The sequence below is a fragment of the Cryptomeria japonica genome, chromosome 9 (genome assembly GCF_030272615.1).
Source record: "Cryptomeria japonica chromosome 9, Sugi_1.0, whole genome shotgun sequence".
NCBI classification, from domain to species: Eukaryota; Viridiplantae; Streptophyta; class Pinopsida; order Cupressales; family Cupressaceae; genus Cryptomeria; species Cryptomeria japonica.
This window is the reverse complement of record NC_081413.1, coordinates 489785143-489807879: the sequence shown is the minus strand read 5'-3', so window position 1 is coordinate 489807879 and position 22737 is coordinate 489785143.

The window sequence follows — 22737 nt, the reverse complement described above, 5'->3', positions numbered from 1 at the left end:
CGAGTGACATGCTACAAGGGTTATGTATATTGCAGATTAGGCATAGTACATGACAAACCATTCATTATTGGGAAGAGAATGAGATGTATGAAGTAACTCAGACATAAGACATAACTTTCAAATCTTCCCATGGGAAACACCTGCAAAGGCTGGACAAAATTGATAACCTAGCTACCTTGAAAACACCCATTTCACATACCCTATATATATAGTACAATCCAGAACCTATCTTTAAAAAACATGGAAGAGTAGATATACATGATCCATACTTCATAAACGGGGGAACTAGAGAAGCACGGATTAAGAAAAATAATTAAACATTTTAAAATAGCATAGAGCATTATTCATAATAACACCAAAGGCAGTAAAGGCACATTTTGTCAGTTACAAATAATACCAAGGTTCCAATGTAGATCATAATTCATACAATGACGTAAAATGGGTGAATTATCTCCTTTTTTTTAATCTAAATTACTATCCCAAGGAATAACTTAAAATCTAAAAGCTTTACATAACATCAAAATACCAAAGGATTCCTTCTAATGAATCGCCTTCCTCCTTTTATAACCCTTTTTTTCCAAAAGATATCATTACTCAGTGACACAGACATGTAGAGATGAGGCCATAGTGGTGCTACCAACTACCTCTATGTTGGAAAGATTTGAGTCATGGATCCTCCCTTGATTGCCAACATGGTGGACATCTTTGCTTTAGGTCATGATTGAGGGAGTAACTACTTGTCATTGTCCTCATGATCTTAATTTGGGGAACATTTTCTGCAGTGGTGACATGTGGAGAGTTGGCAAGGATTCTTTGGATGAGTCTTAGCATATGATTTTAGTCCCTCGTGGTTATGACATGTGGTGAGCTAGCGGGTTTTTACCGAGGAAGTTCAAATTTCTTGGAGGAAATGCGACTAGTCTTTAAACATAGTGGGACCCACCATGTTGCAAGTGATGAAAGAAAAATGTTGTCATTCCCACATTTTAAAATTCAGAAAATTGACTACTATAGAAAAGTCTACAACATAAGATAATCTTATCTTTCTAAGAAGAAAATTTTAGAATCAACAATTTCTTTTTCTAGCATGCCCAGTGGGACCTAGATTTATGATTCACTAAGCAACCTCCAAGATTTTAGAAGCCGACTCATTTTTTTAGGAAAGGGGGAGAAAGGAAAAGAAAATAGCATCTAATACTAAGGTGATTCGCCAAAACAATTTTCAATAACAAGCATCTTAAGAAGAATGAAATTTGAAAGATAAGTACAGAACACCATTACTGCTTCATAATCTGAAAGAGAAGAAAAAGTTTAAGGTTGAAAAACACAAAAAATAGATATCTAGATCTCTTAATGGGGACATCTGCTAAGACTCGTTAGAAATACACACCATTCATCCATTCATGAATACTCAAATAAATCAACAACCTAATCCAATTGACATGATATGACAACAAAACTTCTATTATGAGCAACCAAAAAGGTTAAGCAAACATGGTTCAATTACTCATACTAGTAAAATTAAAAAATTAAGAGCTGAGACTCCATTCATCATTAACTCTTTCAACATCAAAGATAAAGCAAAAAGGCCACTTTTGCACAAACCGCTAAGTTTTTTCAATCAAATAGAAGTCTGAGCATATATGAGAATAGGAACTTCCATATTTGATCTTTTAAAAAAAAACCATCTTGTCTTATATAGGCTCCCAAAAACTAACTACCCACTTAGAGAAAAGACAAATCCCTACTAGTATGCTTCTGCATGGCTTAGCCATCATGATGGTTGTTGCATTTCCTCTCCAACTTGATCATGGACCATTATTTTTGTGTGCACATGAAAAAACTCTGATGCATCCAATCCTTTATGTTGCATTGGCTCATGATGTTGATTCTTTCTCACTACTTTGTACTGCCCATAATCTCAGATCAACATGACAAGTGTAATTCTCATGGGAAAGGAAATGCAGATTCTATTTTTTTCAAAAGTCATGTGCACATGGTAGCTAAGCGTGTATTACAAATTGATTTTCCTTTTGATGATCATACAAATCCAATGGGGAAGCCATATGGAGTTCTAAATGGTTCTTTAGAGTTGCTAGGGGCCTTTTGACTTCAAAATAGAAGGTTGGACACACAACAACACAACAAAGCTTTTGAAACAAAACAAAAAGGACATCATACAAAATATCATAGCTACACCAAGTGGCACCTCCCAGTTTCACCAAAAATTTAAAATTTTGAGAAGATGATGGCAAGAAGGAATGCTTGGGAAAGCCAAAAACCTACAACCCATGTAAAATAATTTACAGCTTTGGTGACTTTTAGGGGTTCTTTTCCTCCAGAGAAAAACAAATGTAGAATCTCTATTATTACGTTGAGACTTCAAAAAGGGAGGAAATGAGAGGTTCATAACCTTAGAGACATGTATTGCAATGTTTCCCAATCTGCATCTGAGGGTAGCTAATGATGTTTGAAGTCTTCATATGCTATGTCTAGAGTGATCATTTCTTGAAAAGAGATGCTAGCTAGAGTAGGAATTTTTGCCTCTTGCTGAAAATTGAGTCTAGCGAGGGGGTGCCAGATTTGCTCAATCTCAGAGACACTATCTCCTATTATTAATGCATGTAGAGAAGATTGATCTTGTTGCTTCTCTCCAATAATTCCCTAATCTAATCTCTTTCAAGCACTATTCCATCTAATAAGGAAGGGGAAGGGAGGCCAAGTTGAACTAACTAATCAATTTGCTCTTTTACTTGAGTTGTACCAAACCTAAGGGCCATCAAAGCATCTTTGTTTTTAAAAGCCGATGCATTTCACGTGATAAATTTGCTAGCCTTTTTTACCGCTTCTCTTCTATCATTGATACCTACAATGATCAATGTGTCATTTTTATTACATACAACTTTTCAATAATAACTCGCAACCTAATTACTTTGGAAGAGATATTCTACAATGTCTCTATCACTGTTGTCTCAACTTTCATCTCTAGCTCTTGAGCATCTACAATGAATTGAATGGTTGGCTATAAGGAGGTAAGAATATTATTAACATTATCTCAGTAAGACACATATAGTTGTTGAAACATGGGGACAAATTTAGCTTTTCAGTTGGAAAAAGGTTATGCAGAATTGTAATTGTGAGATTTGTAGGTCAATTTCCTTTGCTTCTTATTTTAATTGACCCATTTCTAATATAATATCATTATATCCCTATCTGGATTTGATCAACTCCTATTTTCTTTCCTGAAGCATAGATTCAACTGATATCCTACTCTATTTTTCCACATTGATGGCTGCATGAGCCTCTTGCAGCTCCTTTTAAAGTTATCCCTCTATTTCTTGTAATTGTTTTCAATCTAAATTTTAACATTGTTCTCTTCCAAACAATTACTCTGTAATTCAATTAAATAATTTAGGAACTTATTTTTCTCTTCTTAGACCTTTTGCAACAATTCTTGTTCTTTATATTGTAGCTATTGGATTAACTTTTCTTTTTCTTTATTTTCCACCTTCACTGTAGTAGTCTTCTCTTGTAGTTCATTACATATGCGAGCTCTTTCTGTTCTTGCCTCTTGAAGGGCGGTTGTCGATTTTTCTTCTCAGTCCTTTTTTAGTTCACCAATTTTTGAGTTCTCCACCCTGAGCTTGACATCCTTTTTGGTTAGGGTGGCTTCTATATTTTATAACTTCTTCTCCAACTTGGAAACGTACTTTTGGCTCAGTTTGAGGAAATCAATTATTACTACTTTTTGGGTTTCCTCCACTAATACAATCCTATCCTATGGTTGGGTTGAGCTCAGATCCACTCCCATGATGCGAACATCATATTCGTCAAACAACATCTCTCTTTTCGCCTTCATGATTTTGAAAAATATTTGTGCCATGGTAATATTATTTGTTGCTCATTGAACAAAGTACTCATACTTGTCATGGCTAGCCTAATAGCTTCCTTCTCCCTTCTTTTTTGGATCTTTTTAGCTTTATGTTCTTTGATGACAACAAATTGCTAATATAGTTTTATTGGAGAAACAATAAGTTGCCAAACAAAAGCAATGCCTTGAGGAAGGACAAAGGCAATTTGGTGAGTTGAAACCTACATCTACATCCTCAGGGAAGGGAATTTTAGGAAACTTAACTCTCTTGGGGAGAAAGGGGGAATGCTCTATAAAATCATAGTTGAAACTTGGGGACCCGAGACACCGATCATAAAAGTTGAAAAACTCAAAGGCATCATGGGGGTAGAAATTGGCATTTGAATTGACACAGGTTTCATCATGGACGACAAAGCAAAAACCAGAACAATGTTTTAAGGGATTGAGATGATAGGCATATTTGATGCCAAGGGTGATATTTGAGAAATGATAAATCCTAAGGGTGCAGTGATAGAAGAAAGAAAAGACGAAGGAGACATCTCTTGCATGAAACTGGGTGTTACTTCTACATTTACTATAGAAACATGGGACTCTACTAAATATTCATTAGAAGAAAGAAGAGTGGGAGATAAATTTACTTATTCCAAAAATGTCATTGAAAATTTGAAAGTAACTTTAGCAACATCCTCCTCCACTGTATTATGATATCAAGAATTTGCTTTCTTCTTCTTCCTCGATTTCTCAAATCCCTTTCCTCTCTGAGCAACTTCATGATCTAGGATTGAGCTTGGTTTCTTCCTTAGGCCTTTGATGATAATTTATGAATTATCTTTTTGACAATATAGGGGCTTCAAGCTAGTTTGCGATGGTGAGGTTTGAACATTTGGCATTACTTTGTGTAATGGATGGAAAATGTAAATCCACTAAATATCCCAATTAACCAAATTACATTGAAAGAGGGTTGAAGCCAAAAGATCTAGGCTCAATCCTAATGGGGTAAGGTTTGAGATTCTAATTGGATTCAACTAGTTGAGGTTAATTATCCTCTCTCTTAGTTGAATTTGTAAGGTAATTGTAAAATTAGTTCAAAACAAGGAATTATTGAAGTAAACTGATCAAAATAGTAAGCTACAGATATCCCACTTTGCTATAAACTTGGATATGGGCAAAAGGAGATGTCTAAAACTTGATCTCAGAAGTTTGGCTTGATTTTACAAGACCATGTAGTATAGATTTGCCCTGGTCGTCTGAATTTTCCGGCATCAAAAGTAGAACCTGTTCGTCACTATTGACTTTATTGGAATTCCCAAATATAGCTTTGCACCTATTTCTTGCACACAAAAAGAAAGGGAAATGTGTTCAGAATAAAGTTTTGTCTTAGGTCAAACCTTGGTTTTGGAATTAACCTTGAAATTGAGTTGACAAATATAATCAAAGATTGTAATAAAGTGTTTTCCTTTTGAGGGAAAGACTGAATCTAAAATTTAATGTTTGAAATCACAATAATGTAGTGTCATAAATTGTACACCCTTTCTAGGGTGGTACAATTCCATGCTTGGTTTAGCACTCGCCTTAGTGTGTTTTGCATCTTGCATTTCTAATTCCCTTTAAGCATTTAATTAATTAATTTAATTATATCTAAATTCATATTTCATCACTTCATACATTATAAAGTTGGGCCCTTTTTATTTAAGTGTGCCCCTTTTATTTTATTCCTCTAATAAATCATTAAATCATAAACCCTACTTATGTCTTATTTTGACCTTTAAGGCCCGATTTCGCATGTCAAAACATCTCGAAATCAACTGTAACTTTGGGATTCACTCTAATATAATCATATCTAATGGCCCTAAAAATTTGGTGAAAAGTTGGTCAGACCATGTGTAATTTATGCACGGTCCCAGACATTTTTCCCGAAATTTCGGGAGCATAATTCTATGATATTATAATGCTTAACCCCAAGAAATTGATGAAAAATTAAAATCCTAGGTCAGCCTAAAGATGAAATTAAGATCTAGGGTTTCATACATAAGAGCTCCCTTTCTTCATTTGAAGGCCTAGAAGTTTTTGGCTAAGGAACTAGCGATCACAAGGAGCCTTCTATGTAGTGAAAGAGCGGGTCTTTTGGAGTCTTCAACAACGTTCAACAACCTCTATCAAGAATTCATCAAGCATTATTTCATTAGTTGGGGGCTTTTGAAGATGTAAGAAAGCAAGAGGAGATCACCGACTGAAGATTGGCTTGTACCCCTCCTTGGGTTGAGTATGATTTCATGTTGTTTCCATGTCTTTGTATGAGCTTCATTACATCAATTTGCAGATTTAAATTTATGCTTTAGATCACCTAGCATCATTAATTTAGAGAATTTACTTTGTCAATTACAAGTATTTAGGGTTTACTCTTTAAAGCATAGGGTTACTCTAGATTGTTTGTAGCATTAACTTGTTGCAAAAAATCAATGTCGATACATCTCTCATTAAGCCCGATTCTCTTACTATCTAAGGCTTCGATAATGTTGATAAATATTCATTAGGTATCATTACCTTGCCTTTTAAGGTGGGTCCTATTACTTTATCTACACCTATTCATGTCATGCCTGGAAATTTGACGTATAACCTATTATTAGGGAGACCTTGGATTCATAGCATGCAAGTTTTCCCCTATACATTGAATAGGCAAGTTAAATTCATTTACAACAATAAGACATATACCTTGCTAGGTGATACCGATCTCGAAGCTTGTTTACAAACATCAACATCCAAATCCTCTTCAACTAGTTCTTCCCCAACTATCTCAGATGATTCTTCCAAAACCTCTCCTCTTACTAGTGTGTCTATTCCCTCAAGTATACCTCATGCCTCTAGTTCATCTCCCATTGATTCCTCAAATGAACCTAAGGTTCCTGAAGAAAATCCTTCTCAACCTGATTCTACCACTAAAGATGTCTCTCTCCTGAAAAGATTCTTGCAGAACACAATTGGGGATCCCTTGAATTTAATCCTAATTTCATGGAAGAATACAAAATTCCCCCTAAAGAGCCCAAGGTGAAAAGAAGAAAGGAGAAGAAGAACCTAAAAGGCAACCAACTTTACCCAAGCCATTGAGTAATAACTTTGTGGTGGCTTCTTAGACTTCATCTCACCTAGTTTTTGATTTAGAGGATTTCGATCCCTTACTTTATTAAAATCCCCCTTCTCTTTTAGATATGGCTAACCTATATGGTCCTGGTTTTCACATCCTAGCTAAGCATGGATATAATGGTAATGGTTGCAGTGCCCAAGAACAAGGTATAAAAGTTCCCTTGGAAAATAACTTTCGTGATACAACATTTGGACTTGGCTATGATCCTTTTGAGCATACTAAAGCTTCCATGAGACCATCTATTAGTGTTAATGTTATCTTTACTTCTCTCTCCATAAAATATCTAGAGTATATTGACTGCGACTCTTCTAGTGTCTTTGCTTTGGATGTTTTTCCTACTGATGATTCCTTAGCTGAATTTCTAGGAGCCTATGACAACCTTCCTCATTATCACCATAATCATGGATTTCCCCATTGTCTAAAAACTAAAGCTTACTTTGGGAAAGAAAGAAATAATGATGAGATAGTTAAAGAATTTTCTCAGTTAAAAGACACTCCTCAACAAAGAAATCTTCTCATAAGTGACACTATTGATATCAGAATGGATCCTTTTATTGAAGACAAAGTCATTAAGATAGGAAAATTATTGGATGAAGGAGAACAAAAATAATATTATGAATTATTACATGAATTCCCTAAAATATTTGCTTGGATATATTCTGATATGTCTGCCATTGATCCTAAGATTGTCACTCATAACATTGTCTTAGTTCTTGATGCTAAACCTGTGAAACAAAATATTCGAAAGATTAATCCCAAAATAGTTGTTGTCACATGGATTTGAACTCGATGCAAGCTTGAATTTCCTGCAATCCAGTGACACATTAGACTGCTCTCAGGTTGTCGGTATCCTATTATGAGAGTAGACATCTAGATTATAGGTCAGCTTCCTATTTGATCACCTAAACACTTAATTGAATTTTTGAGAAAAGGGAAGAAGGAAATGGATAAAATGAAACTATAGCTAAAGAGGTGATCCACCAATGACTGAAATTGACTTGCAAATGCTTACAAACCTCACAAAAACACTCAGATAATGAAGCTTTGCAATCTCACAACTCAAATATGCATGCTTGCAAAAATGATTCATATGAAAGGTTTAAGCTTTTATATGTTTGTAGGAGGAAAACACTGATATATTCATAGCTTCAAACATTAAATATAACAACACATTCACTGACCTGCACTATAACATGTTGCATATGATCATAACACTGAGGTAATAAGATAAAAAGGATTCTATAAAAATCACAAAAAAATCACTTTAAGAACTCACACACATTGCTTAAACAACACAAATCTGAGAAGGAAAATGTACTTCTTTATTGATCAATAGGAGGTATGTGCATTACAAATATCGAAAACTCATAAGAAGTGAGTTACAGGAGCATGAATCTCAGTTGCTGAACAAGTACCAAAACTCTCAAACTAGAGAATTAAGTGATAAAAAGTCCCTTATACATGTAAGCTTTCCAAAATTCAAAAAATGAATTTTGGTTCCCAAAAATATGTGTTGTCATTTCCACCAAATCAAGAATCTAACTGAAAGAAAAACTCCTCCAAAACTACTGACTTCTCATCATTTCACGCTGAGTTCACCTAGATCGAGTCACTTGTTTGCAGACAGTTTACAACTCACGCACCTTCTTATCGGGTTATCGGCGTAGTGTCAAAACACTCCCGCCGATATCCAATGGTGCGCTCCCAATACTATGATATCTGATGGCGCAATGACAACTTTCTGTGCTCCCCCATGTGACACATCGTGATTCACCTTTGGATCCAACTGGGCGCTACCTTAACTGCCACGTCATCAGTCGCTATGTCACAAGGATTAAGCTTCAGGCACCTTTTCATTGCAATATAGTGATAGCCCTCAGATTTTCAGGAACCTGTTCAGTTTTTAACCACCTCTTTAACCTTCAAAATGGGCCTAGTTTTGAGTCACTTGTCTACAGACCCTTACCATGTGTTACAATCTGGCTTTTTTGTGGCCACCACCTAGGCTCCACCTAAACACCTCAACACTTTAGACCAGACCCACCTCTTGCTAGGCTCGCCTTGGTTCTTCTTCTATGCTATGCCACGTGGCACATTCTGATTTGTTCCGAGCCCACCTTGATGACCACCTCAACTGCCATGTCACCAGTAGCTATGTCACAGGGGATAACTATCAAGCATCATCATCTTGCAGTATAGCGACGACCATTGATCTGCCCTCAAACTGCTCGATCCTTAGTCTTTCTAAGCGTCTCTCTCTTATGCCATGGTGTCACCACCCGTCAACTTGTTTTTTGCCACATGATCCACCCGGGCACCACCTCAACTTCCACCTGGATACCACCTCACAAGTTGCTAAGTCACAGAGATTAATAGTCGAGCACTTTTGAATAGTGGTATAACGATGACTGTCAGATCCTTTGCAACCTGCTCGCCTATTAAGTTATGCTTTTACTGCAAAATTTGGCCACTTTGAGATGTGCACGCTGGGGGCCCACTAATGCTGAGCTGCTCCTTGTCAAAAGCCCGAAAGCTTTGAAACTAAGGATATATGAAGCCTTGCATATAAATGCAATAAATTTCCTCCGCGTGGCCAATGTGGGATAAATGGTCTATGCCTGGGCCTTTCCATCGGGTCATCGGGATAACATGAAAGCACTCCCCTTTATCGGTTGACAACATTTCGCGCTTCGCACTACTCATTGGGTCATCTTGCCGATCGGGGTAGGTCTTGCCAATAAGGCAAAAAATCAAAAAATTGCAAAGAAACACCCATCTCCATTAGCATGCTAGGCTCAACGCTTGTGGGAGCCACACTTTACCCCACATGCTATAATTCAATGAACAAAATTTATTTTCCCTATGTCTGCACATGAAGCAAATGAGTTAGACAAAACATGTATTCTTTTCATACTTAGCACTTGTTTCTCCTTCTGAGGCATATTGATCTGATATCTCCTGCATCTTTCTGCCATAAAAATGATATTGCAATATTTTTGGTCTTTCTTTTCAAATAATCATGAATGCAATTTAGTAGAATAAAAAATGCACCTTTTTGCTCATGTGTAAAATATCACAACTCTACCTGATTGAGCTAGTAGCCAAAATAGGTAACATTTTTGGTGACATTTGCTATATGTTTGCCTGCTAAACATCTTGATCAACTGCCTAACTCTATCTATTGGGCACAGAGTCACTGAAACTCGTAGAAAATTGAAAATACAACTGACACAACAGGAACTTTGAAAACTCCTAAAAACTTGTCCAACTTCATTGTTTATAGGTATGTGGCTTGTGACGCTAAGCTGAAACAACCTGTTGTCATGAATGATATGGTTGTAATCAATGAAATAAGACAAGGTAACAACAAAAGAACTCTGAAAAACTCTCCTACAACAATGTGATGCAGCTATATGAGGGAGATACCTTTTATGTGCGAGAGGGGATAAACATACTCCTTGTTTCATATAATGGACACCTCTCTTCTATAGCTTCGATGGATTGTAGTAGTACTGTAGTATGACTCCTATTACTCCTTCAGAACCATGGACTAGGCATTTAGGGAAAACGAACTACAAACTGACCTACTGTGCAAAACACTTATTACCACTAGAAAAACTGAAATATGTACAAATTTTAGGCATACCTCAAAAGAAATGCTTGAGGTGAATCCCATTTATTGGGATGGGTTAAACTTCACCATCCAACTTAGACAACTAGAAGGCATTGTGCTGCTTACACTCAGAAATCATATAAGGCCCACTCCAACAAGCATCAAACTTTGTATGCTTGCCTGGCCTGCTCTTGAATTCATCCCATTTCAAGATAATGCCACCTTCCTTGAACACTCTAGGAGAAGCCCTCTTATCAAAAGATATTTTCATTTGAGCTTGGTGATGCTCAATTGGCCTCATTGCCTCTTTCTAACTTCCTCTAGCTCAATCAGCTGAGCCAATCTTGTTGTCATAGGCTCTTCTTCAATCATATCCAGCTGGTTAGATAGATCAAGGGCTGGAAACTCAAGTGAAATAGGCAACCTTGCTTGTTTCCCATACACAAGTATGTATGGAGACATTCCAGTGGACCTATTTGGCATGATTCTATTAGCCCATAAGGCTGATTTGAGCTTGGTATGCCAAGCTCGCTTATTTCTTTCCATGGTCCTTTTGATGATTCTGAGCAAATTCTTATTTGTGGACACAACTTGTCCATTACCCTAAGGGTAATAGTTAGATGGGGTGTTAAGGTAAACACCATTCTTCACTGCCCAATCAGATATTCAGCTCCCCACAAAAGAAAGAGCATTATTTGAAACTATAGATTCAGGGACACCAAATCAAGTTATCAACTCAACATAAAGTTCAAAACAATTGTCTCGTTTGCTTCCTTTAGTGCTACAACCTCAGTCCACTAAGTAAAATAATTAGTGGCCGTGAGCACCCACTTGTGGCGAACACTTGAAGGTGGATCTATGACTCCAATGAAATCCAAACCCCACTTCATAAAGGGTTGTTCTACATGAATAGGCTGTAATGGCACCCCTGCCAACCTCTTTTTTCCTGCAAACATGGACCATTCTTTACACTTTCTAACCTAGTAATGTGTATCTTTGAATAAATTAGGCCAATAATAGCCTCCTTTCATAACTTTTAGAGTTGTAGCTCTTGCTGAAAAGTGTCCTCTTGTTGATCCTTCATGAAACTCATGCAATACCTTATCAACCTGATCAGCATCTATGCACCTCAATAATGCACCATGAAAATCCTTTCTAAATAGAAAATCGTTCAAGAGTACATAGGGAATGGACTGAAGTCTATAATACCTTCTTCTTGACTTACCCAATCCACGAGGACACTCACCGATCAACAAGAAATGAGTCATTTCTTGTACACAACTAGTAGGAGGAACATGAATAGCTACTTGTTCTTTGTCTTGGAGGGCTAAAACAACCTTATCCTCATCCTCTTCACTACTGTTTGTGTGATCAACAAGCTGCTCACATAGTTGCTTACCTCTGACTAGCTTGGTGACCTTAATATCAACATCAAATTCCATCACCTTAGTCATCCAACCAACCCTCTTATCATTTAAGTCTTTGCTAAGCAAAAACTCTTTAACTGAGGGGTGAGCAACCATCAACTTAATCCTATTGTCAGACAACATATGCTTAAACTTTTTCAAACTCCTAACAACACCAAGAACATGTTTTTCAACAAAAGAATATTTCTCCTCATAATCCTTAAGGCCTTGACTAAAAAAGGCCAAAGGCTGCTCCAAACCATGCTCATTTTCTTGAACCAATATAGCTGAGATGTTGTCAATACTGCCATAAGCATACAAAATAAAGTCTTTTGAGAAATCTAGGTTTAGCAAAGTAGGAGCAGCTGCAAGTGCCTCTTTTATAAGCTCAAAACTCCTCCTCCCATCTTTAGATGAGATGAAAGGAATATCCTTTTTCAACATAGAAGTTAGAGGTTTTAATAATTCTACAATATCTGGAATAAACCTCCTAACAAAATTAATCCTACCCAAGAAGCTTTGCAAGCCCTTCTTGTGTGCTGGTAGAGGTAAGGAAATAATAGCACTTACCCTCTCCGGATCAATAGTAATACCTTGTTTTGACACCACATAGCCCATAAGCTTACCCTCATGAACAAAAAACACACATTTCTTTGGGTTAAGAGATATACCATACTCTCTGCACCTCTCAAAATTTTTCTTTAGGTGAGCTAGGTGTTCAACTGAATTTCTGGAATAAATAGTGATATCATCCAAATAAACAAGTACAAATTTATACATCAAACCATGAAATGCCATATCCATAACACGTTGAAAAGTGGCACCAACATTTGACAAACCAAATGGCATCTTTTTATATGCCATAGTGCCCCATTTAGTTGTAAATGTTGTCTTAAATTGATCTTCCTCCTTCATTAAAACTTGGTTATAACCTGAAAAGCCATCTAGCAAGGAGAATCTCTTAGAACCTGCAACAACTTGTAGAATCTGCTCCATAGAGGGAAGCAGATATCTATCCTTCAATGAGGTTCTATTGAGATCTTAGAAATCAACACAAAGTCTGATTTCACCATTCCTTTTCCTAACTGGGATAAGGTTTGACACCCAAGACGTGTGTTTAATAGGAAAAATGATGTTGCTCTCAATGAGTTTATTAAGTTCTTTGACCATAAGGGGCTCAAGCTTTGGATTAAGAGGCCTTTGTTTTTGCCTCACAGGTTTAGCATTAGGCTCAAGCTCTATGGTATGTTGGGAAATACTAGGGTCAAAGCCTTTTAAATCAGAATATTTCAAAGCAAATATGTCACAAAACTCTTGGCATAGTAAAACAAATGCATGTCTTTCCTCTAAAGTACACACCTTGCCAAGCTTTAACAGGTTATCCTTGAAAATCTCAACATTTTCATAATGTTCCTCCTTGATCTACAAGCTGGATTTTTATTTAATCACTTGATCATCCTCATTGAAAATTGACTCCAATGTGACCAAACCCTTAGGTAGCTTGTTTGTTTTCAGTTGTATGACCTGATCATCATACTGTTGCTTAAGCTTCTCTTGGTTGGTATTTGAAAACTCTGCCTCTTCCCTCAAAAAGTTAATAATATGTTGATCACTATCAAAAAATTGTCAATGATCAGCATTGTTAGGAATGGAAGACCTAACAATCACTTTTACATATTGATGTTTATTAATATTGCTGATATCACTTGGAATATCATATCGTGCTCCTATTGCAGCAAGTCTATCAACATGCTTATTAAGATTTCTAGGAATAGACAATAGATTGAAAGCTTGGAAATGTTCAATAAGATCCCATACCCTATGTTTATAAGACTTCAAAAGATCATTCTTAGTGGTACAAAGACCTCTTATTTGGTTGACAACCAATTCACTGTCACCATAAACCTGCAAATAGTTGATTCCTCTCTTCTTTGCCCATTGTAGACCATGAATTAAGGCCTCATACTCAGCTGTATTATTGGTGAAGCTAAAAGAAAACCTAAAAGTTGCATATTACTTATCATCAATAGGGGAAATCAACATGCAACCACTACCAGCACCATTCTTACTTCTTGATCCAAAGCTCATTTTGATGTTGATTATCTTGTTTTCCAGAATCCTTCATCAAATTTGGGACAACAGAACGTTGTTCATGAAACATATAGACTCCAAGGTTTACCTCATCCATATTTTTAAAAGGATCTTCCTCAAGATTCTCAGCTGCTCATTCATCTAGAATAATGTTAGGAATGTCATCAATAGGGGTGTTTGGATCACGCGGAATGGGTTGGTCATCATGCTCATGAATGGTCAAATTGGCATTGACAACACTAGGGACATAGGGTTCTATGTGATCATTAACTAAAGCTTATGATTTAATAGTAACTTTAGTTCCATACCTAGTCCTAAAAAACATATGTGACTAGTCAGATGACAAATAACCCCCTAATTTGGCTATAAAGTCTATTGATAAGCAAATTGCAAGGTAGGGTGGCAGGTCTATTACATATACATCTTGCAGAATAGAAAAATTGGGGCAATCATGGAGTGTTAGACTCAAATTTTTAATGACTCCTATAGTATTGACAACAGTCCCATCTAACTGCACTACACCCTTATTCAATGGCTCATAAGTCAATCCTAACTGGTCAATCAACTACTTGGGCATGACTAAGCTGCTTGCACTTGAATCTATCATGCAATTATGAACTAGGTGTTGGCCAATGATTAGAGTGACATAAAAGGGAGGTGGTTTGTTTACCTTGGACTAATGAGACCGTTGTTCACTCTTTTGTTGAGGTTTATTGGTAAGAACAACCTTTGAAGATTACTGATTAGATTGTTGGGAAGTCAAGGAAAGGTTAGACAAAGCATCATGTAACAAATCTTTTTGCCTAGGTAGAGCTAGTGAATCCCACATTGACACGCTAACATGAGTTTTCTTCAACTGATCCAAAATATGAAAATCAGTCATACTAACCTTCTTTTGTCCCTTAGTAACAACAATGTCCTTTTGCACTTGTGCTGGTTGAGGTTGGCTTTTTGGCTGATCTTTATTTACCACAGGCTATGATGTCTGAAGAATCTATGTATTTTGAGCGGAGAAAGACCCTGCCTAAGCTTGGGTACTTGAGAAAGGCTGATTATTATTCCTATCAGTCTACTGCCCCATGTCGACAACCCTTTTCTTGGATCTTGTGTTGGCTGCTATAGGGATATATGACTAATTTTGAGGCTGATTAACCCCACAAAACTCCTCACCTTGCTAATTCATCAAAGTAACATCAGGACTACCTTGTTCCATGGGTGTAGATTGTTGTTCATTAACTTCTTGAGACTGATTTCTTGGAACAACAACACTATTTTGCACCATCAATGCCTGATTTAACATGCCATTGGAGCATGTAGATTGGTTATGTGGCTGGTTGCAAGGAAAGCACCACTCATAGTTAGCAACCAAGTTATTCTAGACTAGAACAATATCCCTTGAGGAACTAGGTGTATTAGGATTATACTGCTAAAAGGGCCTTTGGTTAAAATTCCTTCTTTGACCTTGAGAGCTTGGCTGGTAGGGAGCTTGGAAAGGAATTTGATAAGGTGGTTGAGTTTGGGCTTTCTTGATATTAACCAACTCATTACCAAAATTTTGTGTAGTCTTCTGTAGGTTAGCGTTTCACTCCTTAATACTTATTATCTCCTACAAATGACTAGGGACAACATGCTCTTGAACTGCAACTTGAGAATTATATGCTAGAAATGAAGGTACAATAGCTATAACAGGTGGAACTACGGGGATAATGGGTTGTATATCAGCAAAAATTGGCATGGGATGCCTAGGTGCTATCTTCCCTGCTTGAATAAGACTATTCTTAGCCCTAACAACAACATCAAATGTTGCAGGTAAAGTATTTCGCCCCATAGACTGTATCATGAGTGCAATATCACTATTCAAAGCCTTTAGGTAAAACAAAAAAGCATAATCATTAGAAGGTTTTACCGATGCTAGAATCTGATTCCAAGTCCTTTGAAATCAGTAGTTGAAATCCATCATATGCTCATGTGGAGCTATTTTGATGGTAGTGAGCTGCTCCACCAATGAAAGATGATCTATCTTGTCTTCAAAATGTCAATTTAAAAGTTGTCCCAACTCATCGCACGTAGCTATTGAGTTCACAGGCAACCCCTGCACCACTGAAGGGATTTCCCTTTGAAAGAGGCTGCCAAAAGGCTCAAAGCAACATTTCTGCAACAATATGATGCACTCCACACAAGGAAGCCACATCATTGATATGTTCAATAGCTGTTGTTTGATCCTCTCTAGTGAAAAATGACAAACTCTTAAGTGTTGCAATTGGTATGTCATCATGTTGAACCAAATTTAAAGGACTACCCTGATTAAAAGGCACAAATGGATGGACCCTAGGGGGTTGATTAAGAGCCATATTGTTGTTAGAATAAGAAGCACTATTAGAACTAGTGGTATTTGGTGTATTTTGATTGGAAGAACTTGAAAATAGTAGATTGTTATAAGTTGCAACAATAGGGTAAGAATTAGAATTAACAGGCAGCACACCAACTGTTGGATTAGGAACTTTGTTAACTACCCTAGCTCTCCTTTTTGGGGGTGATAGCTGGGTATGATTGACCGAGGCTGCACTTTTCCCAGTCTGGTATTTTCTCATAAGCTAGGAAGGTTGGACTACTAAAAATACTAAAGATTTGAGTCACCAAGTGTGAAAAATAATTTGTTGCTGCACACACCAAGACAACATACGGTGGCCTTCTATGAACTATAAAGTCCAACAATCCCACTGGGCATGCCAAAAATTGTTGTCACATGGATTTGCATCTGATGCAAGCTTGAATTTCCTACAATCTAGTGACACATTGGATTTCTCTCAGGCTGTGGGTATCCTATTATGAGAGCAGACCTCCAGATTATAGGTTGGCTTCCTATTTGATCACCTAAAAACTTAATTGAATTTCTGAGAAAAGGGAAGAAGGATATGCATAACATGAAACTATAGCTAAAGAGGCGATCCACCATGACTAAAACTGACTTGTAAATACTTACAAACCTCACAAAAACACTCAGATAATGAAGCTTTGCAATCTCACAACTCAAATATGCATGCTTGCAAAAATGATTAATTTGAAAGGTTTAAACTTTTATATGTTTGCAGGAGGAAAACACTAATATTTTCACAGCTTCAAACATTAAATATAACAACTAATTCACTGACCTGAACTATAACATGCTACATATGATCATAACATTGAGGCAATAAGATGAGAAGAAGGATTCTATAAAAATCACAAAAAAATCACTTTAAGAACTCACACACAATTCTTGAACAACACAAATTTGAGAAGGAAAATGAACTTCTTTATTGATCAATAGGAGGTATATGCATTACAAATCTTGAAAAATCATAAGCAATGAGTTACAAGAGCATGAATCTTTGCTGCTGAACAAGTACCAAAACTCCTGAACCATAGAACTAAGTGACAAAAAGTCCCTTATACAAGTAAGCTTTCCAAAATTCAAAAAATGAAATTTGGCTCCCAAAAATATGTGTTGTCATTTCCACCAAATCAGGACTCTAACTGAAAGAAAAAATCCTCCAAAACTACTGACTTCTTGTCATTTCGCATTGATTTCACCTGGACAGAGTCACTCGTCTACTGATAGTTTACAACTCGCACACCTTCTTATCAAGTATTCAATGTAGTGTCAAAACACTCACCGATATTCGATGGTCAGTGTGATATTCGATGGCGCGATGACAACTTTCTGTGCTTCACCACATGGCACATCCTGATTCGCCTTTGGATCCAACTGGTCGCTACCTTAACTGCCACATCATCAGTTGATATGTCACTAGGATTAACCTTCATGCACCTTTTCATTGCGGTATAGTGATAGCCCTCAGATCTTCAGGAACCCGTTCGGTTTTAACCACCTCTTTAACCTTCAAAACAGACCCACTTTTGAGTCACTCATCTGCAAACCCTTGCCACGTGTTACAATCTGACTTTATTATGGCCACCACCTGGGCTCCACCTAAACACCTCAATACTTTAGACTAAACACCTCAATACTTTAGACTTGACCCACCTCTTCCTGGGCTCACCTTAGTTCTTCTTCTATGGTCTTCCATGTGGCACATTCTAATTCATTCCAAGCCCACCTGGATGACCACCTCAATTGCTACGTCGCCAGTCGCTATGTTGCAAGGGATAACTATCGAGCATCTTCATCTTGTAGTATAGCGATGATCGTTGATCTTCCCTCAAACTGCTCGATCCTTAGTCTCTCTGAGCGGCTCTCTCTTATGCCACAATGTAACCATGTGTCAGCCTCTATTTTCCCACATGATCCACCTGGGCGCCACCTCAACTTCCACTTGGATGCCACCTCATGATTCACTAAGTTGTAGAGATTAACAGTCGAGCACTTTCGCATAGCGGTATAGCGATGGTCTTCAGATCCTTTGCAACCTACTCGCCTATTAATTTGGCCACTTTGAGACGCGCACGTATGCGGGGGGTCCACCATTGCTGAGATACTCCTTGTAAAAAGCCCGAAAGCTTTGACACTAAGGATATGTGCGGCCTTGTATATAAATGCGATAAATTTCTTCTCCGTGGCCAATGTGGGATAAATGGTCTATGCCTAGGCCTTCCATTAGGTCATCGAGATAACATGAAAGCACTCCCCTTTAGCCGATGACAATATTCTGCTCTTCGCACTACTCATTGGGTCATCTTGCCGATCGGGGTAGGTCTTGTCAATAAGGCAAAAATTGAAAAAAACTACAAAGAAACACCCATCTCCATCAACATGTTGGGCTCAACCCTCATGGGAGCCACATTTTACCCCACATGCTATAATTCAATGAATAAAAGTTATTTTCCCTGTGTCTGTACATGAAGCAAACAAGTTAGACAAAAACACGTATTCTTTTCATACTTAGCACTTGTTTCTCCTTCTGAGGCATAGTGATCTGATATCTCCTGCATCTTTCTGCCATAAAAATGATATTGCAATCTTTTTGGTCTTTCTTTTCAAATAATCATGAATGCAATTTAGCAGAATAAAAAATGCACCTTCTTGCTCATGTGTAAAATATCAATGTTCTACCTGATTGAGCTAGTAGCGAAAATAGGTAACAATAGTATTGCTTGTTAAGGCTGAGATTAAAAAATTATTGGATGTCGGATTCATCCGTCCTATTGATGATTCCCCATGGATTTCAAACATTGTGGTCGTGACTAAATCTGATAACAAGATTAGGATGTGTATGGATTTTTGAGATCTCAATAAAGCTTCTTTGAAGGATGAATTCCCTCTCTCAAATATCGATATGATAGTGGATTCTATAGCAAGCCATACTTTGTTATCCTTCATGGATGGTTTCTCAAGATATAATCAAATCTTCATTAATCCTTAAGATCAATTAAAAACTACTTTCACCACCCCTTGGAGCATATTTTGTTGGGTTATGATGCCTTTTGGATTGAAAAATATAGGTGCTACCTATCAATGTGCTATGACCCTCATCTTCCATGATTACATGCATACAATCTTAAAAGATTACATTGATGACATCTTAGCCAAATTCATCCTTCGCATAGATCATGTTAAGATCCTTTGTCAAGTCTTTGAAAGAATTCATAAGTACAACATGCGCTTGAATCCTCGAAAGTGTGTTTTTGGTGTGGATAGTGGGAAACTATTAGGGTTCATAGTCTCGCATCATGAAATTGAGGTGGATACGAAGAATATAGATGTTATTGTTAACATGCCACCTCCTAAAAATGCTTCCTAGCTAAAAATTTTATAAGGAAAGATTCAAGCTATTCGTAGGTTTGTTTCCCAACTTGTGGATTGTACCCTTCCCTTCACCAATTACTTAAAAATAATATCACCTTTCAATGGAATGATGATTATTGTCAAGCATTTGAAGACTTAAAAACATATTTAGCCAATCCTCCCATTCTTCAACCTATTGACCCTTCCAAATGTTTCCTTCTATACACAGTTGCTTCCCTTCATGCTCTTGCAACATTATTGGCACAACATGATAAGGATGGTAGAGAATGTTTGGTTTATTACATAAGTCACACTTTACTCAATTAAAAAGTCCAATATTCTGCAATAGAAAGACAATGTCTTGCTTTAGTCTTCGCAACCCAAAAATTAAAGCATTATCTTTTGAATGTTGAAGTTCATGTTATCATTAAATTCAATCCTCTAAAGAACCTTTTTTCCAAAACTAACCTCTCAGGACATTAGCCAAGTGGGTATGATGTTGACCAAGTTTGACCTTAAGTTTGTTTCGTAGAAGGCAATAAAAGGCGAAGCATTGACTGACCACTTAGTCGAGGCTCCTTCGCCTTTCTCCATGAATAACTAGGAGTCATTTCCTAATGAATGCATTCTCTGTACCGAGGTTGATTATTCTTGGGAATTATATATTGATGGCTCTAGGTGTCGTACAGGATCGGGGGCAGGTGTTGTCTTAATCTCTCCTAAAATGAAACCTATCCCTTTATCATATCATCTCATTTTCTTGTATACCAATAACATCATTGAATATGAGGCTCTTATAGTTGGAATTAAATAAGCCTTAGCATTAAATGTGAAACATCTACATATCTATGGAGATTCTCAATTAATCATAAGACAAGTGACAAGAATTTACCAAGCTAAGCAAGATAAATTATCACAGTATAGAGATTTAGCTATATCCTTGTTGTAAAAGTTTGATTCTTATACCATGGAGCCTGTTCCTAGAAAAAGATAACCAACATGTTGATGCAATGGCATGTGTGGCCTCTCTTGTATCTTTAGAGGACCCCTTGGTAGATGTCAAATTTATTATTCACAACCTCACTACCCCGGCTATTGCAGACAATCCTAGTGATGTGGTATATTGTTGTGTTATAGATTCTGATGAATGGTACTCGCATGTCGTGAGATATTTGAATGATGGTACCTTTCCTGACTCTACAAATAAGAATACTAGGGCTAGGATTCACAAGATGGTTGCTAGATACATTATCCTTTCTAATGTTCTTTATAGAAGTGGTTATAATGGTCTCCTCCTTCGATGTCTTAACAAATATGAAATATCTATTGCTCTTGAGGAAGCACATTTAGGTGCTTATGGGGGGCATTTTGGGGGTAGATCGTTAATTCAAAGGTTGCTTCGAATGGGATATTATTGGAAAACCATGGAAAAGGACTCCTTTGCATTTGTTAAGAAATGTCATCAGTGTCAGCAATATAGCAATTTGATCCATGCTCCCGCCCAAGAACTTCAATCTCAAGTAACGTCTTGGCCCTTCTCTAGATGGGGTTTGGACCTCATTGGTAAAATATCTCCTCCCTCATCTCAAGGACATACTTTTATCATAATTGCTACTGATTACTTTACGAAGTGGGTAGAAGTAGTTCCTCTTTGATCTACTACTGCCGAAGTAATTTGTCAATTCATCTTAGATATAATCATTTCCTGATTTGGAATACCTTTTGCTTTGGTTTCGGATAATGGAACATTATTCAAAAACAAAGACGTGAAGAAATTTCTTGAGAAATATCATATTCAACATCGATTTTCTACACCCTACTATCCTCAATCAAATGGTCAAGCTGAATCTTCAAACAAAATAATCGAACAAATTCTTCGTAAGACTGTGAACAAGCATGGTAAGGATTGGCACACTCAGTTAATCTACGCTCTTTGGGCTTACCAAACAAGCGTACACATTTCTACAGGTTCTACTCCTTATAATCTTGTTTATGGTGTTGATGCTATCATACCTTTGGAGTTAGAAATTCCATCTTTAAGAGTTTCTCTTAAGGGTATAATGGATGATGATTCCTATAGAGAACATAGGCTCCAACAACTTGAGATGCTTGACAAAAAACGCATAAACGCTCTTGCGCATATTCAATCATATCATAAAACTCTACAATGGAGTTACAATGATAAAGTCATTCAACATTCCTTCTCAGTAGGTGATTTAGTATTGTATGAGAATCAATGCAATGTGAATGCCTTACCCAAGGAAAAAGGAAAATTCATTCCTAATTGGCTTGGACCATACATCATTGTTGAAGTCTATGGATTGGGTGCTTACAAGATAGCAGATGTGGAAGGTATGCCTCTCAAAGATCCTATCAATGTTATCCACCTTCGAAGATACTATGCCTAATCTCTCTCTCTCTCTCTCTCTCTCTCTCTCTCTCTCTCTCTCTCTCTCCCTCTCTCTCCCTCTCTCTCTCTTTCTAGCTTATTCTCTCTCCATGTGCCTTTTCTTTCTTCAAATCGGATAATAAGTTAGCATATCTTTATTAAAGTATGTATTATTAAATGATATTGTATTATTTAGTCTACATTTCTTCATTCTTTACAAGCATGTTTCTTCCCTTTATGGTTTGTCTTGGATTCATTTATGTAAATTGTGATGGATATACATTTTACATGTCCTAGCATGTTATACAATTTCTTATGTGTTAAGTAGGATTATATCATGTTACGTTTAATTAGAGTTAATTAAATCACATTAGTCATATAGTTCTTAAACTTAACACATTTTCTTCTACATCACCAGGGTAGTATTTAATTAAATACTTAGTTATTTAATTGAATCATGCATGTATCAATTTAATCATGAAGCATTGAGAAATCAATCA